The sequence below is a fragment of the Myotis nattereri genome (genome assembly GCF_964212035.1).
Source record: "Myotis nattereri genome assembly, chromosome: 14".
Lineage (NCBI taxonomy): Eukaryota > Metazoa > Chordata > Mammalia > Chiroptera > Vespertilionidae > Myotis > Myotis nattereri.
The window spans coordinates 13,488,623-13,504,831 of NC_138089.1; the positions used below are offsets into that span (position 1 = coordinate 13,488,623).

The 16,209-nt window shown below is 47.1% G+C and overlaps 1 protein-coding gene across 10 annotated transcripts in view; it reads left to right on the plus strand.

Annotated features, from left to right (window-relative positions):
• Positions 1 to 16,209, plus strand: part of CADPS (calcium dependent secretion activator) — a 448,916-nt gene that overhangs the window by 411,580 nt on the left and 21,127 nt on the right. The window lies entirely within an intron of this gene.

Consider the following 16,209-nt stretch of genomic DNA (forward strand, 5'->3'; position numbering starts at 1 on the left):
TAAGAGACAGGAGGATAAGTCACATTTTGAGGACATGGGTTGGTCCCGACTCAAACAAAATCTTTTCCTCTCTCTCTGCCTTAGGCTCCTATCTGTCCTGTGTCTGTTCCGAGCCCACCCTGGTGTGGCGCGTCTCCGCCCCCATCTGTGTGGCACGCAGGATGGCGCCCAGCCTCTCGGCCAGCAGGCTCGGTCCTGCAGGACGCTTGGGGGCAGCTTTCCCTGACTGGCAAAGACCTTTCCTGATCATGGCTCTCCTCCTTGCAATCTGGCCTTGCTTTAGGGAATATTCTCGTGGGAGGGCGGAGCCAGCTCCCGTCCTGGGGGCGGACCCTCCAGGACACCCGCTGTGGCGTGCAGATGTGCCTAACTGTGGCATTGTGACCACTTCAAAAAGGATTCGTTTCTGGGAGACGAGAGATCCTTACTTAGCCCTGGGTTTTGGCAAACGCTTATGTTAGAGCTGCTCGGTCATTTGCCGCTCTAAGCCAAGGTGCCCCCTGCCCACCCTCCCACTTGAAAATTTGGGACAAAGAGCAAATGCACAAAGAGCACCCACATCAGGCTGCCGACCCAGACCGAGCTTTGGACACACAGATTTCCGAAGGCTCACAGGGGCCTCGCGCTCTCACTTCCACCGGCACTGTGTCTGCACTCCCAAAGCGAGCCGCTGAGCCCAGAGGAAGAAGGAATCTGCTTTGGTCTCCAATCGCCCACCTCTTTCAGGCCAAAGCAGCCGGGGCTGTCTGATCTAGCCAGATATTTTGCTTCGAGTTTCCACCGCATTTGCCAGTGTAGCCCGGGCCAGAGTGCAGGGACGCAGACGCCCTTGTCTCGTGTGGCTCTAACCGTGCCGCCTACTTCTGTCTCGTGCAGCGTGAGCCTCTCCTGTCCAGGTTCCCGTGTTTTCGGTGCCAGCCCGAACGTTAATGTTTTGGTCTACAGTGGGATCCGTGTTTCTATATTTCCCTGTGATTGTGTTCCGTTTACATTGCGTGTGTGTGTGTGTGTGTGTGTGTGTGTGTGTGTGTGTTCCGCAGCTCAGTGAGCTCATTGTTGGCACCGCTGAGGGAATTGCAGCTCCTGACTTTTACATGCCTTGTCTTCCAGCTCATTTGCTTTCCTCGTGTGTTGAAAAGGCCCCTTTCTTTCTTTCTTTCTTTCCCCATCATCCGCTTTCTGTGCTCAATATCGCTCCTTCCTCCGCATCTCCTTTCTCCGAGAAACCCTTCTTACTTTTAATTCCCACCCGTCCCCTCTCGGGTTAAAATGGAACTTATCTCTCATGTCAAATGTTTTATCACATTATACGAAGTGGCATGAATCAGAATCAAATAATCTTCCTGTGTACATCTTCTAGCATGACCCGCGCCCACTGAGAATGCCTCATGCCTGCACTGAGCTCTCGGCGGGCCCTCCCCCTGCCTGCATGCTGCCTCTATGACAGGCCCGAGCCCAGAATGCCCGGGGGGACGGCCCCCCACCCCATAGGCATTGAAAACAGGCCGGCAGCACCCTCGGGTCTGCGGTTAGGGGTGTGGACACACTGCCCATCTCCACTGAATTAAATTCCAAGCCACCCATCTCCCAGAAGCCTGTGGATTGTTCTTTTCAATGCCTAGGTGGCCTTTCCCCCACTTTGATCAGTATCTTCTGATTCTCACGTTTGTGTGGCCTTCGCGTGCGTGTGTGTGCGTGTGTGTTCCCGCGTGAGCGTGTATGCGAATAACCTCATGCTCTCGCAAACTTTAAAACAACTGGCGCTAAATCTGATGTTTCATCTGCAGTTTCGCCTCCTGCTCCATGAGCAGATGCCCCGCGCTGCCCTCTGTCTGTTTAATGAGAAGGGCAAGGGGACGTTTTTTTTAAAGGCAGCCCTCTCGAAGGCAGCCGGACAGGTTGTCCGCTTCTGTGACCTCTTTAAAGGGAAAGTGCAGCTGAATTATTTGAAAAGTAAGAGTCCAGGCTTGGCTCGCACAGATGGCCAAAGCAGACTCGTCTGACTACTGAAGAACGCAGGCAAACTCAAGCCCTCGGGCCTTTCGTGTGAATGAATACTGAAAAGAAAAATGAATAATGAAAAACAAAAATGAATATGTTTTTCAGAAAGCAAATTATGTTTAAGGCGATGCGAAAATTCACAAATGTTCCGGCCCCTTGGTGAATTCCACGCTGACCAGCGTGAAATGGCCTCAGCAACATGGTGAGAACCCCCACAATTTAAATTTAGTCTTGGATTGTGCCGGTTCTGTTTTCCTGAGGGTGTCTTAGTTCCAGCCCTCTGAGGATCGCATTTTCCGGACTCCACCATCACAGTCATTCCCTGAACATCAGCAGCTTCTTCAGAGATAAATCTCTTTGCCATTGACTTCCTTACTTTTCAAATAACTTGCTCCCCGAACTCCCAGAACATTGGGACCAGGCAGCCTCACTGAGGAAGCGCAGAAAAGTTACTAACTCTGTCGTGGATTTGAAACATTTGTCGTTTAAAAAACCCAAGTTGCTCAAGAAGCTTCATTACCATGCTGTGTCGGTAATTTAATTCAGGACTTACTGTTTTTCTATAATCTAGCAGCAAAACATCAGATTACCAACATGTTTGATTATTTTCGGCTTCTGTTTCCTCAAGCATGGTGTTTATTTCTTTGCATATCTGCACTGCAGGGCCCTGGTGTCCACCGAGCTGAGCAAGGGGACAGGAAGGGGAAGGCAGAGTCTGTGAAACCTGCCACCCTAAATTCCTGCAGCAGCGGCCTGCCCTTGCCATGGCATTCCTCCCCTCGGGGGTCCTGGGGCAGGTTTCTAAACAATTGGCAGAAACCTATTGAGAAAAACGTCGATCTGAGAGGTTTCTCTTCCAAATTGTTGCCTTTTGACAAATGGCAAAAATGAATAATAGACAATTAGCATTTTGAATGGCGGGGGGGGGGGGGGTCTATATCTCTGGGATTGTTTGCTGTTTGGGGGCTGTTGGTTCTGACTGTTGTGGCATTCTCTGGTGGTTAGTTCCTGCTGGCATCTGTCATTCCCAGGCGCGTTCTCAGGGATCCTGTTGTGTTTTTAGCTGTGTTTCTAAGTCTTGGTTTACCTGATAAGTCCTTTACGTTCTTGCTATTTAGTATGAGCCCCCTCTTTGGCGTATTGAGAGTGCCTTGTGGGGAAGGCTGGGTGGCATTGGTGTGGGTTCATATCTGGGAATATTTGGACTAATAGCTGGTCGTTGAATGCGTGCCTCTTCCGTGTCAGCCAGGCCTTCATTTCAGTGCTCTCTCGGAGCTGGTTTTCTCTCTGCCTCGTCATGTACTTTTGGCTGGAACTGGGTGCTTGTGGGGGATTATCGGCATAGCATTTGGGGCTCTATATTTGAGGTTCTGCATTTTTATCTATTTTATTATGTAACGTAAGAACAGCTTTCTAAATTCATCTTCACCGTTTTTGTTTTTTTTTAAAGCAGGCATTCTCTAGATTTATTGGAGAAATATATTCCGACATAATGTTGCCTAACCAGGTCTTTTTAATGCAGTGAAAGATTGTCTGTGTGTTAATATAATTGATTTACAGAGGCCTATAAAATACCTCCAACTTTTTTGGTAATGCCCCTAACTGTCCAAAATTAAGTGCTGATTGGAAAAGAGCCCTCAGACGGCTTTGCATAGTATTTCAGATATGCAGCTGTACATTTTTATCTGCATTTTGTCTTTTTTTTTTTTTTTTCTAAAAAATGACCTGCAATTGTAAACTGGTTTCGGTTACTACAAAGTAACAGTTTACAGAATTTTGAAACAAAGGCAAGAGGATATGTACAATAGCAATGAATTTAAATTTTATTAAAAATACTGAATTTTTAAAAGAGAATCAGATTGCTGTCAGACTCAAGGGGAAGCCTGGCCTCCTTGAAAATTATTGCTGACTTTTAAAGAAAATATAAAACATGGATATGAAATCATCTCCATCTTCCTACAGCAGCAAATGAGAAGGATCTCACAGCCCAAGAAATAAGTCAGAGGCAGCGATTTAAAAGCTCGAGTGTCCATAAATCATGCAGATGGCTCTCCCCCTTCTCTGGTGATTAATTCAACATCTTCCCCAAAACAGAAACATGCTTCTTGAAATTAGAGATCAGATCATCAAGAGAAGCACCTAAGATTTCAAGGTCTAAACAAAAATTAATTTCTTTTCTTTCCTCCTTGTACTTCTTGAAGACACGGACTGAGAAGAAAATCAGGATTAAAAGAGATTGTAATGCTTAGGGCGAATTCATCTGCTTACCCCTCCCAGGCTCGGAGATGAGTGATTAAAAGCCATCCGCACTTGGATGCGGTCCACACTGGGTTGCGCACCGCACTGGCTCCTGCACCAGGCCCGGAACATTTGCCTGGAGATGATACGTGGATTATATAGGTCAATTATACGCTTAATCTGCTTTCTGGAGGATTAGGTTTTCGCAGATTGACTCTGCGTTTGGCTTCTCCGTGGCAGTTACCAGATCAGGGAGGGGCGAGCTTCATGGCCCCGGCAGTGTCGGGTGGGGCGCTGCCTGGGTCCTTTGCCTTGCACCGATTTCCACTTGCTGTTCCATTTTCAAATCGTAGATGTGTCCACTTTAGGTGTCAGCACCATCGTTGAGTGTGAATATTTCCCTTTAAAGAGGCAATTGGAAAAATGAAACCCCTGCCTATTAAAATGGACAGGGTGGGGCAAAAGGACGTTTATAGTTGTGAGTACCCCAAACAGAGTTCATTCTTGTATTATTATTTATTAATTATTGTATTATTTTCCAGGCTGGCCACTGTAAGCCTACTTGTGCCCCACCCTGGATTTGCTGTATTCATGTGTGAAATCACAAATGACCTTATTTTATTTTATTTATTTTTTTAAATATATTTTATTGAGTTTTTACAGAGAGGAAAGGAGAGAGATAGAGAGTTAGAAACATCGATGAGAGAGAAACATCGACCAGCTGCCTTCTGCACACTCCCCCCCACTGGGGATGTGCCCGCAACCAAGGTACATGCCCTTGACCGGAATCGAACCTGGGACCTTTCAGTCTGCAGGCCGACGCTCTATCCACTGAGCCAAACCGGTTTCGGCAGATGACCTTATTTTAATAACCTTATTAAATCACAGAATCGCTCTCCTGGTGCACATACCAGTCAAAGTAGGAGTCCGTCTGCTTGAGGGAGTGAGTATGGAGGAACAGGCTACAAGGAGAACATGTTATTCTGTAAAATCTGCAAGGTGCCCACCCACTGTCCGGGTGAGGGAAACTATTTCCAAAAGCGCGCCGTGGGGAGCGGCGCACAGGGCTCCGCAGTCAACAGGCTGCAGCTCTCGGGGCGGACTGCACAGAAGCCAGGCGCTGGCCCCGTGGATGGAGAGAGTGCGTGGTCTCCCCTGGAAGCAATCAGCAGGCTTGACTGCCCCAAATGGGGACTCTGTGTAGTGACCATGGGCCCCGCTTCTGGAGCCTCCAGACTTCACCCCTGATCCTTACAAGCTGGGTGACCGACAAGGTGTTTAGTCTCTGAGCCTCGGCTTCTCCACCTACCTAAGGAGATGATGATAAGCAAAGCCTTCTCCCGGAGCTGACCAGGGTGAAAGGCTGTGTGCAGCTGCAGCCCGGGCCCTGGGGCAGCCTCTGGTAAGTGTCAGCACCACCGCCATCACCACCGTCTCATCTTCACCATCACTGAGGTGGGGTGCTTTTCTCAGACATCTTTTTCTTGTGAAACAAAACTCCACATCCGCCCTCAGGTGCTGTAAGAGCCTTGCTGTCCCTTTCAGACATCAACCCCCCGTTCGCGTAGAATTGCTTGGCAGAGGGGCCTGGTGGCCCTTTTCACCTGTGGTAACACCGTTCCGAAACAGGCAGGACAGCTGAGGTCAGGACCGGGGCTGTGAAGTGAGCCAGACAAGAGCGGGAATCCTGATTTTGCCATTCTGAGCTAACTTCCGGGAAACTACGCAGCCTCTCTGAGCCTCAGTTTCCCCATCTGTAAAGAAATTGACTTCTTATAGTTGTTGGAAGACTAAATATCATATTGGGTGTAGACTGTTGTAATGAAATATTCAGCAAGTCTTTCATTGTCATCATCATTATCTCGTAGAGCTGTTCATTCCTTCAATAGATGTTGAAATGACCTAGGCCCATCCCCTAAACCAGTGGTCGGCAAACTGCGGCTCGCGAGCCACATGCGGCTCTTTGGCCCCTTGAGTGTGGCTCTTCCACAAAATACCACAAAATACCACATGTGGGCGCGCACATACAGTGCGATTGAAACTTCGTGGCCCATGCGCAGAAGTCGGTATTTTGTGGAAGAGCCACACTCAAGGGGCCAAAGAGCCGCATGTGGCTCCCAAGCCGCAGTTTGCCGACCACTGCCCTAAATTAAACTGCAGTACATTAGCAAATAAATCAGAATTGGCCTTTTGAATGCGAGGAGTTTGGGGGCGGGGCGAAAGGGAGAAGAGGTTAATACCTCTTATTATTACAGATGCAATATACATACCTTGTAGACATTCAGAAAATACGGCTAAGCAAAAATGAGAAAATGTTATGTTCCCAGCTCCCAGAGATTATTACTTGAGTGTTTATTCATTTGGATCTTGTTCTGCGTGCTTATATACATTATGTACTTTGTACTAAAATAAGTAAGGGAAAAAATTGCTTTTTTAAGTTAGTGATCTTCATTTTCCTTGTCAACAAATGTTCATCTAATACACTATCCATATTCAAAATTCCCCACTTGTCCCAAAATATTCTTTTTTTTTTAATCCTCATCCAAGGACATGCTTACAGAAAGGAAGAGAGAGAGAAACATCAATTGGTTGCATTACATACGTGGCCCGACGGGATAGAACCCCAAATTGAGGTATGTGCCCGACTGGGAATCGAACAGGCAACCTTTCGGTGCACAGGGCAGTGCTCAACCAGCTGAGCTACTCTGGCCAGGCCCCACAGTATCCTTTACAGCTGGTTTGAGCCGACGAGGATCCAGGGCAGGCCCCACACCGCATCTGGTTGTGACGCGCTTTGCATTTCTTTCTCCCACCGCTGGCCCTTCTTTCCTGAGCCTGACTTGTTAAGAGGACCCGCGCCAATTGTTCTGCAGACTGGAGGAGTTTATTACTATCTAAACATAGAACTGATTTGAAGAGGGAAAAAAAATCTAGCTGAATTCAACCAAGTAGTTTTTTTAGACATAATTAGCAACTCAGCATAATTCAATCAGGGTTTTTTAAAGCTGTCCTCTGTGTGTAAGGAGAATTTCTGAAGCTAGTTTAAAAACAAACAAACAAACAAAAACCCAAAGACAATAAACCCACAGAGGCCAGGACACAGGTTGGCCATGTGAAGACCTGCGGGGATTTTACTTCCTGTGTTAGGGAACAGATATCTGAGCTCGATAGGTAAGTCTAAGGTCCATGGCAGGGGTGGACAAACTTTTTGACTCGAGGGCCACAATGGGTTCTTAAACTGGACCGGAGGGCCGGAACAAAAGCATGGATGGAGTGTTTGTGTGAACTAATATAAATTCAAAGTAAACATCATTACATAAAAGGGTACGGTCTTTTTTTTCAATAGTTTTATTCATTTCAAACGGGCCGGATCCGGCCCACGGGCTGTAGTTTGCCCACGGCTGGTCCATGGTCATGGCCCAGTATTTCCTGTGTCACTAACTGCTTTGGTGAAATCTTGGACCAGTAACTTTGACATGTATCCCCCCTCCCCCCAGGTCTTGCGGAAGGTTCCTTTGTTAATTCTGCTAGGATTTTCCTGAGGTTATCATCAATCTGAAATTACGCCCTGCAAGTCGGTCTGAAGCTGAGCTTTCAATTCTCTTCAGATCATACTTTAATTGAACCATGGCCTCGCCCCTATCATCCTCAATTAGCAGGCTGAAGAGCACGCCCTTCCCTCTGCTAGCACTGCCTTTAGAATCTGCGTAATTATATACATTGGGACAGGAAAACAGCCAACACGGACCAGGAAAGGCAGCTGAGAAAAGCGAGGCCACTGATTTTCCACGGAATGTTGAATTCCAAAGTGAATTCTGGGAGTTAAGCCATGTCCGGGGTCGAGCACTAGAGAATAGTGTGGAGACTAGACAGTCAGCAGGCGTGAGCAATGGAAGGAAAGAGAAGGCCTGGCCTGCCCCCTCTCGCCCGGCTTTTTACACTGTAAGATATCTGTCTGTAATAATATATATTACAAATATTTAGCCAAAAGGAAAGGGCGGCACTAAGAGAAGTTTCTGATCTTTGACATGACAGACAGCAAGCTCATACCAGGGTGAGAGGGTTGGAAAGGAGTTCCGTATGCCATGCCTTGTTACAGTGAATCTCATATTCAAACGTGAATCCTCTCTCGCCCCATGGCCTTCATAATAACACGTAAATAATAATAGTTCATTACTTTGCTTTTGGAGTTCTTAGATATAGAACACATTTTTATTCCACAGGGACATGGGAATGTTTTTCTCCCAGGCCTGGGCTGTTTGAGGTTTCAGCGACCCTATGTACAGAAAAGATAAGGGTCATTCATCCTATTGGATTATTTGGATTGTGTCCAATGGGTTATTGCGATGCCAAGGGGATGGTTTGTTTTTGTCAGCATCATCCTTACAGGCTTACACTTCAGTGGCATGTCTTTGAGTAGTTCTTTTCTAATCCAGCTTCTTCCCCCTACAGCCAGTCATAGAAATAGGTCTTGTTTACTTTGGGGCAAACCTTACGTAAAACCAGTCTTGCAATTTCTCTGGAGCCGTGTGCAATGAAGAGTTCTGCTACGTGTCTTTACCGGAACAGCTCTCTGCATTCCAGGAGACGTTTGGTGGATACGGTCCATTTCTTTTCTTTTCCAGAGGAGAATGTTCCAATATTCATCCTAAGAAGCCAGACTGATTGCTCTGTGACATTAATGTCATGGTATCCTTGCTAACATGAACCATAGGATGCTTTTGTGTTTTAGGAAAGGTGTTTTTCCCCTGTGGCAGGCTTACAGCATGGAGGCGGTAAGGGACACTCTTACACCACACATGTGCACACATGCATGCACACACACACACACACATATGGTAGTCACGGCACATTTTGTAGAACAAATATTATCACATTGTGTGGCAAGATACAAGATATAGTAAATCCTCAAATACTTCCCATGAATTAGCCAAGTAACTGTTTCTCTCCCTGCTACTTTCTAAAGGTGTCACTCTCTGACCATACCTAGACTCAGTCACTTGCTCTAATATTTTTTTAATGAATGAATCTAAAACATCATCTAGGTTCTTGTTATTCAAAGTGTGGTCCATGGATGCTCAGCATCCGTCTCACCAGGGAGTTTGTATGAGGTGCCGGATCCCAGCCCTAACCCCAGTCCAGATGATTCCAAATCTGCATTTTAACAAGATCCTCTGTTGAGTCGAGTGAACATTAAACTTTGAGAAACACTGGATAAGATCAGTGACTGGATAAGATCACGACTCACAAGAAACAAAGTTTACATTGTAACCCAGTATGTGTGTGTACACACACCCACACACACGAAACAAAAGTTTCTGAGCTGACATTTACACTATGCTACACTCTGATGTTCTAGTCCATCTTCGGAAAGATTGGTGGCAACCAATCAAAAGGTTCCACAGGCAGTGATAGGTCACCACCTTGCCCCAGTTCTCACCCTTGGCCTCACTGACCTTTGATCCAGGTGGTTCTTTGCTGTGGGTTCCCGCTTGTGGATGGGAGCATGTGGAGCAGCGTCCCTGGCTCATACCCTCTCGATGCCAGGACCATCTCCCTCTCAGTTTGAAGGTAACAACCAAAAATGCCTCCAGACATGGTCGACCCGGGAGCTGGTTCGGGAGCCGTGCCAGTCTCCGAAGTAGACTGTGTTGAGGAGCTTGGTGCAATGGCTGGAAAAGCTTGTGAGACATTCCGACTCCTCCACCCCTCACCCCCCACCTCCCATTTCCCCTCTGAACAGTCCCACTCCGAGCCCAGGGAAGGACCAGGCAGCACAGTAGATCAGCAGTATGGATGCCCACTTGCCTCACTCAATTGCTTTGCTTTGTATAATTCTACCTGGACCTTGGTGGTGGTTGTTTTGTTTTTTAATTTTTGCTTCGACTAGGTGGCTACCAATTACTTTTTTTTTTTTTTTAATGAAAATGTGACACTAACTGACCAGCAAGACTTTTTTTTTTTTTTTTAATATATTTCATTGATTTTCCACAGAGAGGAAGGGAGAGGGATAGAGAGTCAGAAACATCGATGAGAGAGAAACATGGATCAGCTGCCTCCTGCACACCTCCCACTGGGGATGTGACGACAACCAAGGCACATGCCCTTGACCGGAATCGAACCTGGGACCCTTCAGTCCACAAGCCGACCCTCTATCCACTGAGCCAAACCGGCCAGAGCCAGTTACTTTTGTGTGTCCAAAAACCTGCAAAGAAAGCTCAACTTGAATACTTATTCATTCCAAATTCCCAATTCAGAGGAGAAAAGTTAACAGGTTGATTAAAAATCCGGATGGAATCAAGTGATTTGCCTGCCGTGTGGATATTCCCACGTCGGAAGGCATGTGATGATAGTGTCACTTGCCATATTGGGCGCCTTGACTGCCTTTGGCAGATTTTTCACTCCGACCATCCCTGGACTAGTGCCAGTTATACCAGCAAACCCCCAGGTCTTGCCCAGGATGGGGGTATTATTAATTACCAGATCTGCATGCCAATTGGGACACAAAAGACCCTCTCGTTTTTTGTGTAAAAAAAATTTTAGAAAGAACAAATAATATGTAAAATAAGCAAAGTTCATTTCATGAGCTTCCTTATGAAGTTCTCTAACTCAGTGTTTAAGGAGGAGAAATAGCATTCCCTTTTGTTCAGAAAAGTCATTATTCAGCATAGGAAACAATCCTGTTAAAGGGAAAGCGCCATGCTAAGGTGCCTCGCTGGCTTTGGGAGCACCAGGCCAGTGTTCCTCACCCAGAGGTGATTTGGCCCCATGGGGACATTCAGCAACAGAAGGACACATTTCTGGTTTCACAGATGGGAAGGTGCTGTTCGAGGTGAGTGAGGAGGCTGGGAGGCTGTAAGCATCCTGCATGCACAGGGGGGACCCCTGGCCAGGAATGGCCCGGCTCCCCAGGTCAATAGCGTGGAGTTAAAAATCCTGTCTTGAATGGTCTGGGCCCTTTGGAGGGTCATTTTCCCACCCAGGGACACCAGTGACTATCTCTGAAAAATCCACTACTTGGCAGATTGCTCAGAAATATCAAGCCATGGCCGGTTTGGCTCAGTGGATAGAGCGTCGGCCTGCGGACTGAAAGGTCCCAGGTTCGATTCCGGTCAAGGGCATGTACCTTGGTTGCGGGCACATCCCCAGTGGGAAGTGTGCAGGAGGTGGCTGATCGATGTTTCTAACTCTCTCTCTCCCTTCCTCTCTGTAAAAAATCAATACAATATATTTTTTTAAAAAAGAAAGTAATTTTTAAAAAAAGAAATTAATATCAAAAATCCTTTTGACAAGCTTCATTCTAACTACCTTTTTAGGGCCTAAAAAATGAAAACCAAGGAGTTAACACCTTGAACTTAACACTCGTCCATGTGTGTTCCCACGGAGCTGCAGTTCTTCAACGAAATTCCAGTCATGTTCGTTAAAGGATCACAGCAGCCCTAGCCAGTTTGGCTCAGTGGATAGAGCGTCGGCCTGTGGACTGAAGGGTCCCAGATTGGAGTCTGGCCAAGGGCATATGCCCAGGTTGTGGGCTCGATCCCCAGTGGGGGGATGTGCAGGAGGCAGCCAAACAATGATTCTCTTTCATCATTGATGTTTCTCTCTCTCTCTCTCTCCCTCTCCCTTCCTCTCTGAAATCAATAAAAATATATTTTTAAAAAAAACATTTTTAAAAAATAGGGATCACAGCAGCTCTTCTACTGGAAAGTGACGCTGGAAGCGTTTAAGGAACTGGCTCCCTTACAGTGAACAGACAGAGCATAGGCAGTGGAGTGAGGCAGCCTCACGTCCCATTTCTGGGTCTGCCACTCGCTAGCTGGGTGACTTTGGGTAACTTACTTACCAAGCCTAATTCCCTCCTCTGTAAAATGGGGATAAAAGCATGGCCTGGCTATTTTAATTAGGAGGACTAAATGAGGTGATGCCTATAAATCATAAACCACAATGGTTGCCTCATAGAAATTACTCCACAAATGCTTCTCCTTTCATCCGCCACTGGTAGTAATAACATAAGAATCAGCTGACACCCTTACCTAATACCAAGATAAGCTTTGCAGAGAGAAGAAAAGTGATACGTTCCAGGGATTCTCAGAGCCAGAGATGACTGGAACCGAACCTGAGACCCTTCAGTTCGCAGGCCGACGCTCTATCCACTGAGCCAAACCAGTTAGGGCATAACCTTATTTATTTGTTTGCTTGTTTATTTAGCAACAGTAGGAAAAGATAGGGGAAGGTACTATTATTTCTACTTTTAAGATAAGAATCTAAGGTCCAGTAGAGCTCGCCCAGCACTCCAAGGCCCCAGGGACCCCATCCTGAAGCTATGGTTCTTCCATCGCCCCCCTGAGAGCAGTGATATTGTTTATATTATTCACCGTCGCACCCCCAGTGTCTGGCATATGTCAGCTCTCAATAATTACTTGTTAATCTGGAATTGATGAATTCTTAGCCCCTTATCAAGGATAATTTCTATTTCCAATTCTAACTCAAGAATACTAAGTAGAGCCTTTAAATATCTCACTATTAATTATTGCAATTGTCACCTGATGTTTTTTGGGGGGGTGGGGGGGGACCTTGAAACAATTTCTAAAATGTCTTAGTTCTGTTTTCTGCCTTACGGGGCATTTGAAACAGAATCTGATTCTCTGGGTGGAGATCTTTCAAGACTCTGGTTGTGCTCTACTCGCCCCTAGCATCACTCTCTAGACCAGCGGTTCTCAGCCTGTGGGTCGCGACCCCTTTGGCGGTCGAACGACCCTTTCACAGGGGTCGCCTAAGACCATCCTGCATATCAGATATTTACATGACGACGATTCATAACAGTAGCAACATGACAGTTATGAAGTAGCCATGAAAATAATTTTATGGTTGGGTCACAACATGAGGAACTGTATTTAAAGGGCCAGAAGGTTGAGAACCACTGCTCTAGACATTGGGTTAGAAACAAAGGGAATTATCCAGGATCACACAGCTAGTAACTTCCCGCTCTCTGAACACAGGCCTCTTTCTGCCACAACTCGTGTCTGAGAGGGTGGGGCTGAAATGTTCATTAGCAGGAAAACATTCGGAAAGCTGCTCTTTTGATTCGATCCCAAAGAGGACTTTGGGGGAGAGGGAAAGGGCAGCTTTCTCCTAACAGGCAGATGCAAATAGGGAAAGACTGCAATTAATTGAGATAAATGGCTGTTTAATAATGACAACACTGATATCTTAGAGTTTCTCTTGTGTATATTTCCTGACTGTATATTGGAGACAATAGCATCGTCTTGTTAAAGATACTCTTTCTCTGACATGCCCTTAGCAGCCCCGGGAGGTGGGGTGCTAATGATTCTCGCTTTTGGCTGTAGAGGCTTGTAAGAGTTCATATTTATTAGGCCCTAGCTATGTACCTGGTACTGTGCCAGGCATTCAAATGTAATCATTTGTGTAGTTTTTATAACTTCCCTAAACCAGTTGCACTGGGAGGTCAATAACCACTACCTTCGGAAGCCTGGAAAGTGATCAATTCTGAATTAAAGTCTTCTTGTTTTTCTGCTGCAAACTGGAAACCTATTCACAATGTGCTAGGAAAAAACCTACACTGTTCAAATATGTGCCCCAGACACCCCCCCACCCCACCCGCCCCCCCCCCCCCAACACACACACACACACACAGTGCTCTGCATCCCAGGGCATCCAGTGGACTCACTGCGATGGAAGTCGCTATTGCCCACATGGCAGGACACAAGACAGAAACTGCGGTTCCATGACCCCCAGTAGAGAGGGGCTTGTCCACTAACAATCCGGGGAGTTGTATAGCTCACTGGGCAGACCCCTTATGAAGAATTCAGCCCCGCTGGGGCAGGCCTCCTCCTGGATCTGAGGACACTGTCCCTGGGCTCAAGTCCCAGGAATGCCAGCAGAATCTGGACCTAAAGGTGGGAGGCCCCTAGAAGCACGACTGCGCCCCCTTCAGGGCAAAACCCCATCCTCAGCAGAGAGGGACCGCGACGCCATGGCGAAGCCTGCATCCCATATGTGCTGCAAAAACCAAAAAACCACGTCCACCTAGGCCCCGCTGAGGGTGGGCTTAGCTTTCAGTCTGTATCTCCCTCGGTGTTCTGTCTAGGATCTTTTATCCCATAAGAATAAAGTTTTGTGGCTTATTGGGGTGGGGGTGGGGGGGCGGGGAGGAGAGGAGGGCGATGAGGTGGGGATGGTAACACAGTGCCATTACATCCCAGACGGCAGATAAATGGTTTAGGGTAGCAGCTGAAGTTCCTGAAGCAAAGCTTGGCACTCTGGTATTATTAAACAACATCACTCAAGACTTTCCTTCCAGGCCTGTTGACTCTAACTTGCCCACATAGCTGTTTTCAATGGCACTATGAGGTTTCACAGATCAGCAATACTGTACAGGAGGGCGAAGTAACCTAAAGTTACAGAATAGCCTGGTTATACAGTCTGTGCATCATACAAATGTAGTTGCAAGTAAGTCATTACGTGGTCATTATCCAATAATGCCTAAGGTGTCAGCAAGGTGAACATTTGCCATCGGGTATCACCAAAGTCCTTCCTGGATTTGTTACCAGCCAAAGCTTACAATAAACAATGTGATAAGGTAATGAAAGGGGGAGGAGGGAGGAAGGGAGGAAGGGAGGAAGGAAGGAAGGAAGGAAGGGAGGGAGGGAGGGAGGGAGGGAGGGAGGGAGGTAGGGAGGAAGGAAGGAAGGGAAGAAGGGAGGGAGGGAAGGAGGAAGGAAGGAAGGAAGGAAGGAAGGAAGGAAGGAAGGGAAGAAGGGAGCGAGGGAGGGAGGGAAGGAGGGAGGGAGGGAGGGAGGGAGGGAGGGAGGGAAAGAGGGAAAGAGTTGTTTTTCCCCCTTGAAGCTTTAAAGAGCTTACCAGATAGATCGTCAGCTGTTAGCCAGCTCTTGAACGTGGCAAATCCCTTGGCCTGTGGAAAGTCCTCTCTGCATTGTTTCTAAAGAGTTTGTTTATTCAAAATATGTCTGCTTTCGGCATCCACTTTCCCCAGTGAGTGGGCGCGGGGGCAGTAGCTGCGTCAGCACTGGGCACCCTTTGGGGAGGCTGGCTCCTGCCTGTGGCTGCTTGCACATCACCAAGTCCTGGTGACCCCGCACAGGGGACGGGGATGGGGACCTGACGAGATTCTTTAAAGGCGCCCCGCTTGGCTTGCACAGAACTAGAGAAGCGGAGGCCTGTGTGCATTTGTTGGTGCACATTAGAAATGAATGTGGGCCGCCCGCTTCAAGAACTCACTGATGGCAAGATGCACAAAGAAATGCTTTTATGTGTTTAGCAGACTTTGTGAGCTTGGCCGGGCAAGGGGGTCTATCAAAAGAAATATGTAAATAACACAACCTGCTTTACAAAGGAAAAGAGAATAAAATTAATCCAAGACATCCGCGGGGTAATACTATGTTCTGCCCTCAGCTTTTCTTTTTACTACTTGAGTCAGATAGCCTAACAATCCAACACAAACTATGGCACGCTAAAAAAAAACCCACCCAGACCCGGGCCATCCCTCAGCCCCTGGGAGAGAACTCCAAATGAATCCTCAGCCCCACGCACAATATTATTATTAAATCTAACGTGATCATAGCCAAATCGTTGGCTTGGGCACAATCCCCCTCTCCCCCTCCTTTTTTTGGGGGGAAAAAAGGGGGGTGTATTGGGAGGGGCGGGGAACCCAAGCCAATCAAAGTTAAAATAAAGTCTCTTTCTAGCAAGACTCCTGTCTATAACATGTTGTTCCTTATAGAAGTGGGATATGGTGGCATTTGCTTGATTAACTTGCTCGACAAAAGTGACAGCTGCTGCGGGTGCATGCGGATAAGCTGCACGGCGCAGTTCCGCCTTTGTACATCTGTCAGCAAAAAGGGAAGAATAAAGAGTGAAAAGAGACAAATTGGTCCCAAAAGACTCTCCATTCAACCTAGGAGGTTTGCCCCATTCAGGCGCTCGCTGTGC